We start from the raw sequence: 13985 nt of genomic DNA on the forward strand, positions 1-13985 counted from the left end.
TACCATACCCAAGAACATATCTTTCTATTGTGTCCAAAAAGATAAGACGAAATACTCTCCCAAGTGTGGGTCGAAGTCTAAATACATTGTCCATAGCATTTCCCTCATCTGCCATTTGGAGGAGCCTATGAAAAGGAAAAACTGAAACAATGAAGCCGTGCCCACTATCAATGACTTCATCGTTTCTCTTTCGAAGAGCTCACAGACCATCCTTTGAACAGTTTCTTCTTAAAAGCATTGGCAAACGTTCAAGTGCAAAATGCCCCCCACCCAACAGTCAACGGGAAATACACTGAATACAGCTTTGTGGGTACCTCTGGGGGCGCCACAGTGCACAGCCTGGAGTCAGGAAGACGAGTTCAAATCAACCTCAGACGCCTCCCGGCTGGGTGACCTTGGGTGAGTCACTTAACTGTTGTCTGCCTCAGTTTCCTCCTCTGTAAAATAGGGCTCATCATAGCATCTACCTCCCAGAGTCGTCGTGAAGATCAAGCACCATAATGGTTGTAAAGCCCTTAGCACAGTCCTGTGCTAGCGTTGTTGCTGTTGTTATGGATACACAGCGGAAGGGAAACAGAGATGGTCCAGCAGAGAATGTCCCAGTCAGCCTTCTTCATCTTCTCTATCGTCCTCTTGTTACAGCTTCCCTGACCGGCGATAACCCAGTGGCCCCCCATCTCTGAGTTCCTAATCCCTATCAGAGGGAAGTGGATCTAATGACAATTATCCCCACCTCCCCAATGAAACTTGTCCATACTCTTGCTTTGCCCCCAATCCTAGCCTAACACATTCCAGCCTTTTATCGATATTTGTTGGATAAGCATCTTCTTCCTCCCACCTCTCAAGGTAGGTGGTACCTATCCTTTTTTGGACTTCAGGGAACAGTGGTGACACCTCACATCCTTAAGCTGGTCCAAACTATAGGGTTTATGAGATAATATAGCAACTACAAAATGAAACTCACTGCCACATAAAAGATAAAAGGAGATAGAAGCTAGATCTCAGTGGCATCTCAGCCCTGGAGTGTAGGATGAGGTTTGTGGGTGATTTGTCATTTACTGAGACATTTCCATTATCCAGATTGATTTACAAAGTCTAACTACATAAGGATACTAGAAGACAAAGTTAAATTAGGAGGTTGCCGCGTTCCCCCTAGGCCTCTTCCTGGGCCGGGGGTCGCGGGCAGTCCTCCCCGGGGGACCTCTTCTGCTCCTACACCGAGCCTTCGGTCGTCACCGGCCAGCCTGGCCTCCACCCAGACCGGAATTCACCAGACAGAACGCCAGAGGATCTCGCTCACGGTCTTTATTGGTACATCTTCCACGGCGACTGCTCGACTCTGACTCTGCCTCTCTTCCCCTATCCCCGTACATATATAACCTATTGCAGCCAATCCAGTGGCGAGAGCTATAACATTGCCTTATATGGACGGGCTTCATCCTAAGCCGGCACCGCCCAGCGATATACCCGGAAAAGCGTTATACCCGGAAAGCTGTAGTCCCTGCCCCACCCTCCACCCAGCCCTAAGCGGCGTCCCACCCCCACCCAAATCCCAACAATTCACCCCTTAAACTAAAATTAAAAGGAAGAAGGGGAAACATAGGGCAGTGCTCACAAAACAGACAAAAAGTTTAGGGCGAAGAGCACGCGAGCGAGGTCTGGGGTCGACGGTCGACGAGGGAGTTTGCCGAACATTTTAGTAAAACAATCCTTCAGGCTGCGGTTGGTGCGCTCGACCACCGCCTGTCCCTGCGGATTATAAGCGATGCCCGTGGTATGTAGGATGCCGAACTCACGGCAGAAGTCCTCGAAGGCCTTTGCGACATAGGCAGGGCCATTGTCCGTCTTGATCTCCGTAGGAACGCCGATGTGTGCGAACGCCTGGTAGAGGTGAGCAATAACACAGCGGGCCGTCTCCCCAGGCTGAAAGGAGGCGCTGACAAATCCCGAAAACGTGTCCACTGAGACGTGGAGAACCCGGGAGCCAATGTGCGTCATGTCCATCTGCCAGAGAGCGTTAGAACTGTCCCCTCTGGGGTTGCGAGCTCTTTCCGGGATGCGGGGCTGAAAGGGGGCGCAAGAGGAAGGAGAGCTGAAGGGTGGTCCCGACGGACCGGTTCCAGCACCCCGTCCACATGTCTCTGGCACAGCGTAGGGCTGTTGGCCATTCCCTGCGGGAGAACCTTGAACTCGAACCGCCTGTGGGGACGAGAAACATTAGTAGATGGCGGAGAGAACGCAAACTTGGGGGTGTCTTTCGGGTGGAGGGGAATGGAGAAAAAGCAGTCCTTTATGTCCACCACGGCCAAAGGCCATCCAGCCGGAATGGCCGTGGGAGAAGGAAGCCCGGGCTGGAGCTTCCCCATTGGTAACATAATACGGTTGATGGCCCGCAAGTCCACCAGGAGTCTCCAGCGGCCTTTTCCACCGCGTTTTTTAATGACAAAGGCAGGAGAATTGTAAGGGCTAGTGGAGGGCCTAATTTGGCCCTGAAGGAGCAGACCCTGGACAATCTCCTCCATTACGACGAGCTTTTGCAACGGGAGGGGCCACTGGTCTACCCACACTGGCGTGGTAGATGTCCAAGTGATTCGGGGTGTGGGGGTGCCCGTGTCACGATCAGTGGCCCTCAAGAGTTTAAAGTATCCGGGCCGGACAAGGTAACCTCGAGCTGTGCAAGGATGTCACGACCCCATAGTGCATAGGTGAGACCGGGAACGCACAAAGGGCTAAACTGGCCCTCAAGCGCGTCCCGTCTCCAAGTCATAGGCCTGGCGGCCTCCCATGCCTCCACTACTCCTCCCACTCCCTTTACTGGCTTGCCAGCTCGTCGGCGTGGAATTTGAGGAGGCCACTGGTTGCGGGGCAGCGCGGAGCGATCGGCTCCCGTGTCTACGAGACCCCGCACTGGCTGTCCTTCCACCAGGAGGATCATCATGGGGCGGTCCATTGTGATCTTCTCCATCCAAAGGCAAGAATCAGCCTCTGTGTCCTGGAACGGCACTGCCTGAGCGAGGACCTCACCTGGGAAAATATCAACTAGAATAGGGTGTGGGTTAACTACCAGTAACGGGTCACCGGGGGCCAGCACCTGGGTGGGAACGGTATAGCGGGACTGAAAAGGGTTCCCCGTGGCCAGGAGCACTCCTGCTGGCCCTTGGACCGGGATTTCTATTGCCCCCCACGAGGGAAGGGTGGTTGAGTCTCGGGCCGTAAGGACTGGACCCGGGGGGGGCGAGTTGCCCGCTTTCTCGGCCCCCCGTGCTCGTTTCCCGACTCCTGGGTGGGGTTCCTTTGGTCGGAGCGGCAAAATTTCGCCATATGGCCAGGCTTTCCGCAGCGGAAGCAATTTGGGGTGCCTCGTCCCGACCCGCAGCTTTGTGGACACTGGGCCCGAAAGTGACCCAGCTGACCACATTTAAAGCACCGACGGTCGGATCCGGAGTCCCGGGAGACCGCGAGGCGGTTCAAAGCCTCTACCAGGGCGTCATTTCTCGCGGCCTCCTCTTTCAAGCGATCCCTCCGGTCCCGTTCTATGGCCGTCGCCAAGACTTCCATGGGACAGGGAGGAGCGAGGGACATCACCTTTTCTATCATTTGGTCCGGGGTGGCGTCGGGGGGCAAGGCCGCCAGAGCTGTCTTCGCCTCCCCCCGGAACCCCTCTCGGAGGATCTGCTTAATGATGAGTTCCCGGCCCGGCCCTGCAAACGTGCTGTCCACGTATCTCCGCACTCGCGTGGCAAACTCAAGTGCGCTCTCCCCTGGCTTCTGGCGCATATCGGCCAGGCCAGCTGGGGTTCCTGCAGAGGTACGCCCCAGCCTTTGCCATGCCTGTTGATGCACTACCCGCACATCCTCCAGCTCCTGGTTACTAAAAGTGGCCTGTACCCGGGGATCACTGTATTGTCCCCGGCCCAACAACAGGTCTACCCGCCCCGGGGGCCCCTCGGTGCGCGCTTGGAGCGCTCTAGCCTCCGATTCTTTGATAGCCTGGAACGCCGTGTAGTCCACAGGGCTCAGGACCCCCAACGCGAGGTCATCGAAATCACGCGGGGTCCAGACTGTGGAGACAGTCATATTAGAAAGAAGGCGCTGTGCCAACGGGGAAGCGGGGCCATTCTCCTGCACCGCCTGCTTAAATTCCCTAATGGTCTTCAGCGGCAGGGGCTGAAAAACTCGGGTACCATTATCCAGAAATAATGGAAATGCCTCAGAGATTTCTGAGTCCACCACCTCTCCGGACCGCATAGCTTCGCGGATCGCGCGAGGTATCAGAGGAAGGTACCCGCCTGATCTATCCCCCGGGCTGAGCCGCTCATAGCGGCTTTCGCTTTCGCCGTCAGAGTGGGGAAAAGAGGAAGTAGATCTGCGTTCCTGTTCTGGAGGGCGGGGCAGTGGGCGGCCCTCTGGCACACCACCCCTCCCTCGTGCCTCCCCTTCCCCGCAGGAGGGAATCGCCCGCGACTCCTCCCTCGGCCGGAAACCGGCGCCATCTTTGCTGGGTGCGCCCACCGCTCCAAAAAGTCGAACTGCGCCTGAAGCGTGGTAGCAGTTCTCCGAGACTAGTCTTTTCGTCTCAAAAAGGGGCCATTGTCCTGTATGTTCCGCCTGAGGCCGCTCATTTCCCGCCTCCTGCATATCCTCCCAAGGGTACAACGGGGGAGCAGAGGCCGCGGGCCTTGGCCCAGTTACCACCACCTCAGTCAGATCAGTCTCCCCTCCCGGACCCCCACCGAGCGGCCGGGTCTCCGTCTGAGTCTCTGCCGTGCTGGTGTCCGGAGGAGGCCTGGGGTCGAGCAACCCCTTAATGGCGGCCATCAAGCCAAAGTCCTCCGGAAGAAGAAAACCCGGGCACTGTTTTTGATAAGACAGCATTCGCTGCTGTAAGACCGGAAAACGGTCCGGCTGAAACCCCGAGTGTATGAGCCACGGAGCCACCACCAGCAACTTTTCCACGAGCCGCTTTAGCTGCTCCGTGGAGGCGGACAACCCCCGTTTAGACAAAGCAGTTCTGACCTGTAAAGTTAATAAGTCCCGATCCTCTGGCCGCAGCAAAGGGAGGCTGCGCGCTTGCCCCATCTCCGGGCCTTTCCCCCGTTACCTGCACGGAGAAGCTGTCTGGTCCGCCCTACTCGGGCTAGTCCCCCCTATCACCGGGGCTCTTCCGGAACTCTGCAACGGTCCAGCCGTCCTAGGCCGGTCCCTGTTCGGGCGCCAACCTGCCGCGTTCCCCCTAGGCCTCTTCCTGGGCCGGGGGTCGCGGGCAGTCCTCCCCGGGGGACCTCTTCTGCTCCTACACCGAGCCTTCGGTCGTCACCGGCCGGCCTGGCCTCCACCCAGACCGGAATTCACCAGACAGAACGCCAGAGGATCTCGCTCACGGTCTTTATTGGTACATCTTCCACGGTGACTGCTCGACTCTGACTCTGCCTCTCTTCCCCTATCCCCGTACATATATAACCTATTGCAGCCAATCCAGTGGCGAGAGCTATAACATTGCCTTATATGGACGGGCTTCATCCTAAGCCGGCACCGCCCAGCGATATACCCGGAAAAGCGTTATACCCGGAAAGCTGTAGTCCCTGCCCCACCCTCCACCCAGCCCTAAGCGGCGTCCCACCCCCACCCAAATCCCAACAGGAGGTGGAGAGATCAAGGGGGAAATGGGACAGAAGGGAAGTAAATGGTGAGAGAGATTGATTTCTGTTGGCCGTGCCTCTTTTTGTGGACACTGAAAGCTTTATTTCCTCTCCTCTTCTGAACCCTGGAAGCCTCTGAGGCATTTGTCCTTCTGCCCTGGGGAAGCTTGTCCTAAAGGCTCACTGAGAAAAGATGAACCAGAACTGCAAAGGAAGAACTGGAGAAGGAGGTCCTGAGTTCAGGTTCTCGCATTACGTGTCTAGGAGAATCATCTAAACTTTGACGATGCACCCAAGTCTTGAAACTCCTACCCTTCGGAGAGTGAACCACCAAATTCCCTGCTTCTGTGGCAGATATGGAGATAAAGGTTATTATTAAGCAAATGAACATCTTCTCCTGTAGATTGGAAGCCAGGAAGTCACCCTGTGGTGAGGGGCTGTAGATTTGCTGCTGTTTCTGGTATTGCTGAGATCACTATACTTTTACTAATTAAAAGGCTTTGCTTTTGATTGCAAAGTAAAGTCTAGGTAATTTTGAAATGATTGGATTTAAATAGGAGTTTTATTTTGTTTTCGAACCTACTAAGAAGGGCCAAAGCCATGAGTACTTGGACAAACAGGGAACAGGGCAGCTCTAGGAGGTGACTCTGACAGGGAAATCTGTTCTTTTGAGTGAGACACACCATTATAGGGGCAGGTAGTATCTTCAGTCTTGATATAACCCTTACTTGGTCTGGCTAAGAGAAATAAGAGCATGAAGAGTCTCAGGAGTTCAGCTCTACCCAAAAATGATAGCCCTACCACTGGATGCCCTGTGCATTTTAGGGGCTGTGTTTTTATGCTGATTGTATGAAGTCCACAGTAAGCCTTTACTCTGTGCAAAGCAGGAGCTGGGGATACAAACAGAAAAGATGGGCCGTCTCTAATCTCAAGAAGTTCCCATTCTAATGGGATATACAACACTTAGGGAAGGTTTCAGCAGCACATATGATGGAAAGACCCCATGGTCCCTAGGGTGCAGCAGCAAAGCAGGTGGTCACTAACACCTCTTCTTTCATGTCATTTCCACTGATACATTTCTGTTCAGTTCTGATGTCAAAGCATTTGACAGGCCCAAGAACTCTGGGGTTGAGAACTTTCTTTTCGGCATCTTCAGTAACTGCAGGAAGTCAGTAGTAGCTGAAAGTTTTTATAAGTGAACCAATCTTAAATAAGCAATATAAGACAACGCAGGCAAAGGCAGAATTCTCTTGGAGTTCCTGCCCTCATAAATAATTCATCTGTAGCTCCTGCTATTTTTATCTACATATCGGCCTCCTCTTCTGGGTAAAGGGAATGATCTAATCATCCACATCATATGCCCTGGAATCAGAAAGGAGATATTTAGGGTGACAAAGGGGCCCTTCTCTTTCCTACTGAAATCATAGTATGCCCAAGGTAGCCCTTCCAAGTAAAAGTGATTTATTTATCTTTGGTTGTGGTTTTGTTGTTGTTCAGTTGTTTCAATCATGTATGACTCTTTGCATCCCCATTTGGGGTTTTCTTGGTAAAGATGCTGGAGCAATTTGACATTTCCTTCTCCAGCTCATTTTGCAGATGTGGAAACTGAGGCAAACAGGATTAAATGACTTGCCCAGGGTCACAGAGCTTTTAAGTCTCTGGGGTCAATTTGAACTCATGAAGATGAGCCTTCCTGATGTCAGCCCTAGTACTCTAGCCATTGCTTCTAAAACCCAGCATGTCCAAAACAAATCATCATCTTTCCCACCAAAACCTTCCTCTTCTGAACTTCTCTGTTACTGTCAGGGGCATTCTCTTAGTCACCCAGAAACAAAACCTTGGTATCATCATCCTTGCCTCCTCACTCTCACTCGCCCTATGTATCTGATCAATTGCCAGATCTTCCTGTTTCCATGTTCAAAATCCTTCTCATCTGTGTCCCCTTCTTTCCACTTCCCCAGCTGTCATGCTGGCTTTGCCCTCAACAACTTTGAGACTATTGCTTCAGTCATTGCCTTGGTCTTCCTGCCTCAAGTCTCTCCCTACTCTGATCCTTCACACAATAGCAAAGATGACTTTTCTGAGGCCAAAGTCTTCCCCTTGGTCATTGAGTTCACATGGCTCCCTGTTACCTTAAGGATCAAATATACACTCCTCTGTTTGGCCTTTAAGTTCTTCCTAACCTGAGCCCTTCTTACCTTTTGTGTTGGTAAGCAAAATGGGCTCTTAGCACTTTAGTTTAACAAGTGTCCTTGAAGAGTTTGGCTTTGTTTCTTTTGAGTAATTCAGTGTATTTCATTGAGTCTTACTAAGTGCGAAGCCCTAGGCTCTAACCCCTATTAGGTGTTAACCCAACCTATGTGGATGTGAACCTCCCAGGGTCCTAAGGGGAGGGGCTAACTCAGGAGCCAATCATAGCAGCCTAAGTTCTGGTCATTTAGATGACGTTTGATGATGTCTGAAGCCCTATAAGAAGAGAGGGCAGAGCCATTTGGGCAGGGCTCTCACTCGAGATGGTGTTGATGCAGAGACTCCGGGCAGCTGTAGCTAAGGGCTTACAGCTTGTAACCCGGATGCTGAGACTTTGTTGAACTCTGGTAACTATGTATTGGGATTTGAATCAGACAAGGTCTGTCTGTTGATGTTTGGCATTTGTTTGTATTTGTTCTGAAGTTCAGGGTGCTGGTTTTTTTCCCCTGAACTAAGTGAATGATATTTGTATGCTGAATTAAAGTAAGCTTGTCAACCCCTTCGAGTAGCTTTCCTTAGTTAAGCAGATCAAAAGAACCTGTGCTTTTGCAGCACGCTGGTAGCGTTCTTGTTGTTGGGCTTTCACCCCCACAACAGCCGCTAGCTGGATTGTTGAAACACCTTTCTAGCCTTTACTCCCTTCCACAAACTGTACAACCCTGCTATACCGGCCACCTCGCCTCTGACTGGGCATTTGCACACATTGCCTTCTGGTCTTTGCCTCTACTTTCTTTGGCTTTTCCCAGGACTCAACTCAAATCTTTCTGTGATAGGAAGCTTTTCCCTTCAGGCCAGCAGCTCCCCAATGCTTTCCATTTTCCGACTGACTTGCACTTTATTTCATAGATCTCTTGTATGTTATTTCCATGTTGTCTGGCCCATTAGAATGTAAATTCCATGGGGTGGAGCGAAGATGGTGGCTGGAAAGCAGGGACTAACGTGAGCTCCCTGCCGAGTCCCTCCAAAAACCTATAAAAAATGGCTCTGAACCAATTCTAGAATGGCAGAACTCAAAAACAGCAGAGGGAAGCAGGGCTCCAGCCCAGCACAGCCTGGATGGTCTCTGGGTGAGGTCTATCCCACACGGAGCTGGGAGCTGGGAGCTGGGAACTGGGAACTGGGAGCTAGGAGGAGAGCAGAGCCTAGTGTGGCCTGCGCAGACCAACCAGACCAGGAGCCAGGCGGAGCGTGCCCTAGCACCCTGAAACAGTGAGCTGCAGCAGTTACCAGACTTCTCAACCCACAAACACCAAAGACAGGAGAAGGTTAGTGGGAAAAGCTGCAGGAGTGGAAGGAGTTCGAGGTTCAGCTACCAGCCCCGGGGGCAGCGGAGGTGGGGCAGCTACAGTTGTTGTTGCTTCCGGCCCCAAGCCCACCTGTTGGGAGGAATTAAGTGGAGGATCAGAGCAGGAGTACACAGCCTGCTGAAGATGTAAGCCCAGTCCGGGTTGGGGGTTCTTGGGGAAGGAGCAGTGCTGGTGTGGCAGAGCTGGCACATCCCCCCCAAACGTGGAACATAGAACTCTTTAGTCTACAAGCAGTCATACCCCACTGAAAAACTCAAGGGTCAACTTAGTTGGTTGGCAATATGGCCAGGCAGCAGAAACGCATGCAGATTCAGTCTCAGACTTTGGATTCTTTCTTTGGTGACAAAGAAGACCAAAACATACAGACAGAAGAAGTTAACAAAGTCAAAGAGCCTACAACAGAAACCTCCAAGAAAAACATGAACTGGTCCCAGGCCATGGAAGAGCACAAAAGGGATTTGGAAAAGCAAGTTAGAGAAGTAGAGGAAAAATTGGGAAGAGAAATGAGAAGGATGCAAGAAAACCACGAAAAACAAGTCAATGACTTGCTAAAGGAGAACCAAAAAAATACTGAAAAATACACTGAAGAAAACAACACCTTAAAAAATAGACTAACTCAAATGGCAAAAGAGCTCCAAAAAGCCAATGAGGAGAAGAATGCCTTGAAAGGCAGAATTAGCCAAATGGAAAAGGAGGTCCAAAAGACCACTGAAGAAAATACTACTTTAAAAATTAGATTGGAGCAAGTGGAAGCTAGTGAGTTGATGGAAAATCAAGATATTATAAAACAGAACCAAAGGAATGAAAAAATGGAAGACAATGTGAAATATCTCATTGGAAAAACCACTGACCTGGAAAATAGATCCAGGAGAGATAATTTAAAAATTATTGGACTACCTGAAAGCCATGATCAAAAAAAGAGCCTAGATATCGTCTTTCAAGAAATTATCAAGGAGAACTACCCTGATATTCTAGAGCCACAAGGCAAAATAGAAATTGAAAGAATCCACCGATTGCCTCCTCAAATAGATCCCAAAAAGAAATCTCCCAGGAATATTGTCGCCAAATTCCAGAGCTCCCAGATCAAGGAGAAAATACTACAAGCAACAAGAAAAAAAACAATTTGAGTATTGTGGAAACACAATCAGAATAATCCAAGATCTGGCAGCTTCTACTTCAAGAGATTGAAGGGCTTGGAATACGATATTCTGGAGGTCCATGGAGCTAGGATTAAAACGTAGAATCACCTACCCAGCAAAACTGAGTGTCATACTCCAAGGCAAAATATGGATTTTCAATAAAATAGAGGGCTTTCAAGCTTTCTCAGTGAAAAGACCAGAACTGAATAGAAAATTTGACTTTCAAACACAAGAATCAAGAGAAGCATGAAAAGGTAATCAAGAAAAAGAACAAGAAAAAGAAATTGCAAGTGACTTACTAAAGTTGAACTGTTTTGTTTACATTCCTACATGGAAAGATGACATGTGTGATTCATGAGACCTCAGTATGAGGGTAGCTGAAGGGAATATGCATATATATACATAATATATATATATACATATATATTATGTATATATATATATAAGTGAATGTGTATGTATGTATATATCTATGTGTACTCACAGGGTGAGTTGAAGATGAAGGGAAGATATCTAAAAGAAATAAAATCAAATTAAGGGATGAGAGAGGAACATATTAAGAAAGGGAGCAAGGGAGAGATAGAATGGGGTGGATTATCTTGCATAAAGGTGGCAAGAGGAAGCAGTTCTGTGGGAGGAGGGGAGAGGGCAGGTGAGGGGGGAATGAGTGAATCTTGCTCTCATCAGATTTGGCCTGAGGAAGGAATACCATACATACCCAATTGGGTATCTTACTCCATAGGAAAGAAGAGGGAAGAAGATAAAAAAGGGGGGATGATGGAGGGGAGGGCAGATGGGGGTGGAGGTAATCCAAAACAAACACTTTTGAAAGGGGACAGGGTCAAGGGAGAAAATTCAATAAAGGGGGATGGGTTGGGAAGGAGCAAAATATAGTTAGTCTTTCACAACATGAGTTTTGTGGAAGGGTTATACGTAATGATACACATGTGGCCTATGTTGAATTGCTTGACTTCTTAGGGAGGGTGGGTGGGAAGGGAGGAGGGGGGAGAATTTGGAATTCAAAGTTTTTAAAAACAGATGTTCAAAAACAACAAAAAAATTTTTTTCATGCAACTAGAAAATAAGATACACAGGCAATGGGGAGTAGAAATTTAGCTTGCCCTACAAGAAAGGAAGGGAAAAGAGGATGGGAGGGCTGACTGGGGAACAGGGCAAGCAGAATATATGCCATCTTGGAGTGGGGGGGAGGGTAGAAATGGGGAGAAAATTTGGAATTCAAACTCTTGTGAAAACCAATGCTGAAAACTAAATATATTAAATAAATAAATTAAATTTTAAAAAAAAGAATGTAAATTCCATGCGATCAGGGACTATTTGTGCTTTGCTTTGTGTCCCTGGAGCTTAGCACATAATAGCGCTTAGTAAGTGCGTGTTGACTGATCCATCCAGACAGATACAGTCACTCTTGTGGGGACTTTAACCTTCACTCATCCAAAGATTGGTTCCTATCCTAAATTAAAGTGAATCAAAAAGCTTAAGCCTCCCCTAGAATCAAAAGCCAGTTAGTCTCTAATGTTTCCAATCTCTTTTCCTACTCATATTTCTGTCCTGTCGTTATGATTTCCATAGATCACTTGCCTGATCTTTGCCCAAATATTGCACCCTTTGTACTCTGTACGCACCATGTTCCCAGCCATCGGGTTTCTGACTTATTGGCTGCTCAGCATCCAGGTCTTTGTGAATGCCCTGAATTCTGCTGGTCTTCTCAATTTCTGACTCACTGCTGTGCCCTAATCCCTAAATTGGGTACGGGTGTAGACTTTAGACTTTCTGTCTGGTGGCAGATCCATACCCTTGCCTAAGCACTGGTTTCCTTGCCTCAATTTGGCACTTTCCAATATAGACCCATAGAAGATAATGAAGCCTGTTGTTTCTTTCAAATCTCTAGTCTAACCTTCCTTTTCTTTCTGAATGAGAAAACTGAAATTCCAAGGTGAAATTAGAGTTGTCTATACCATGTGGCTAATTCATGATGGAGCCTCAACTATATCCTAGGTTCTCTCTCTCTCTCTCTCTCTCTGTCTCTCTCTCTCTGTCTCTCTCTCTCTGTCTCTCTCTCTGTCTCTCTCTCTGTCTCTCTCTCTCTCTGTCTCTCTTTCTCTCTGTCTCCCTTTCTCTCTGTCTCTCTCTGTCTCTCTGTCTCTGTCTCTCTCCCTTCCTCCTTCTTCCTTCCCTCCTACCTTCCCTCACAGGTGGCTCAATCAATAGAGCACTTAGAGTCATGAAAACCTGAGCTGAAATACAATCTCCAATCCTTTCTCCCTCTGTGACCCTGGGCCAGTCACTTAACCTCTATCTGCCTCAGTTTCCTCACCTCTAGACTGGGGATAATAATAGTGCCCACCTCCGAGGATTAATGTATTCAGATATATATAAAGCTTTGCAAATTTTAAAATGCCATAGAAATGCTAGTGATTATGATTCTCTCAATATAATAATGTCTTATATATTATATGTTAACATGTTATTACAAAGTATTACCTATCTCTATCCCATTCCAAGGCACCCATATCTGCCAACCATGGCTGCCTGCCGTCCCAGTGCTCGGCTATGAGGGCCAGATAGGACAGCTCCAACCAGGACAGAGACTCACTAAAAGATCACAGGATCCTGATATCAAACTAGAAGTGACCTCTGATGCCGGCCATTTTACAGATGAGAAGACCGAGAAAGTCACTAAAGGCCAAGCACAGCTTTGACCGTTTGAAGAGCAGCATGAACTAGGTTTTCCTGCTTTCAAGGCTGTTTCTCATGAATCAATGACTAAGAAAGTTCTGTTCTGTCCAAGAAGGGCCACAACCAGTCTTAAACAGTTTTCCAATGTTTGGGTTTTTTGCTTTCCCTACTTCCTTCCCATCCCTGCATTTTCTCTCAAATTATGGGTTTGCCATTGAATTCCACAGAAAAAGAGGGCACTGGGTGGAGATTTGAGATTTGGGGGAAGCTCTTCTGTTAAGGAGCTGAAGGGTGGGGCGGGTGATGCTTTAGAAAAGAAGAGGGGGCACGCTCAGGAGAAAAACGAAGTTTCTTAGAAGCCAATAGAAGACTGTTGTTGAGTGTCCTTTTCTGTGGTAAAAAGTAAAATCATCAAATCACAGAATGTGAGGCTGTATTGAAAATGAGCTTCTAAGGAAACAAGGTTTAGTCACAGGGGGAACCATTCACTTTGAGAGGAGATTAAGAAAAGGTCCCCAAGCAGTCTTTAGAGGGCTCGAGTTCTACAGTGATCTGCTTTATTAGCAACTCAGGATTGGAGGGATAATTTCCAAATAGGAGATGGCACTCAATTTCAAGGCAGATTACGCAATAAGGGAAAATACCACCAGGATTGAGAAATACTGGGATTGTTTAGAGATGACTGGGCAGCAGATTGAAAATGGAGACAGGCTAAATGGAAACAAATGTGAAAATATAGCTTGGCAGTTCCCCTTCATGAATGTGCCTGCACACACACACACACACGTGCACGCACACATACTCGCACATACAAACACATACTCACAATACATACATACTCATACATACACACATATACACAAATGCACACATACACACAGACACATATACACGTACGCATATACACATACACATACACATACATACACATTCACAAACATACACATACACAC

Source organism: Trichosurus vulpecula, chromosome 4, assembly GCF_011100635.1.
Source record: "Trichosurus vulpecula isolate mTriVul1 chromosome 4, mTriVul1.pri, whole genome shotgun sequence".
Lineage (NCBI taxonomy): Eukaryota > Metazoa > Chordata > Mammalia > Diprotodontia > Phalangeridae > Trichosurus > Trichosurus vulpecula.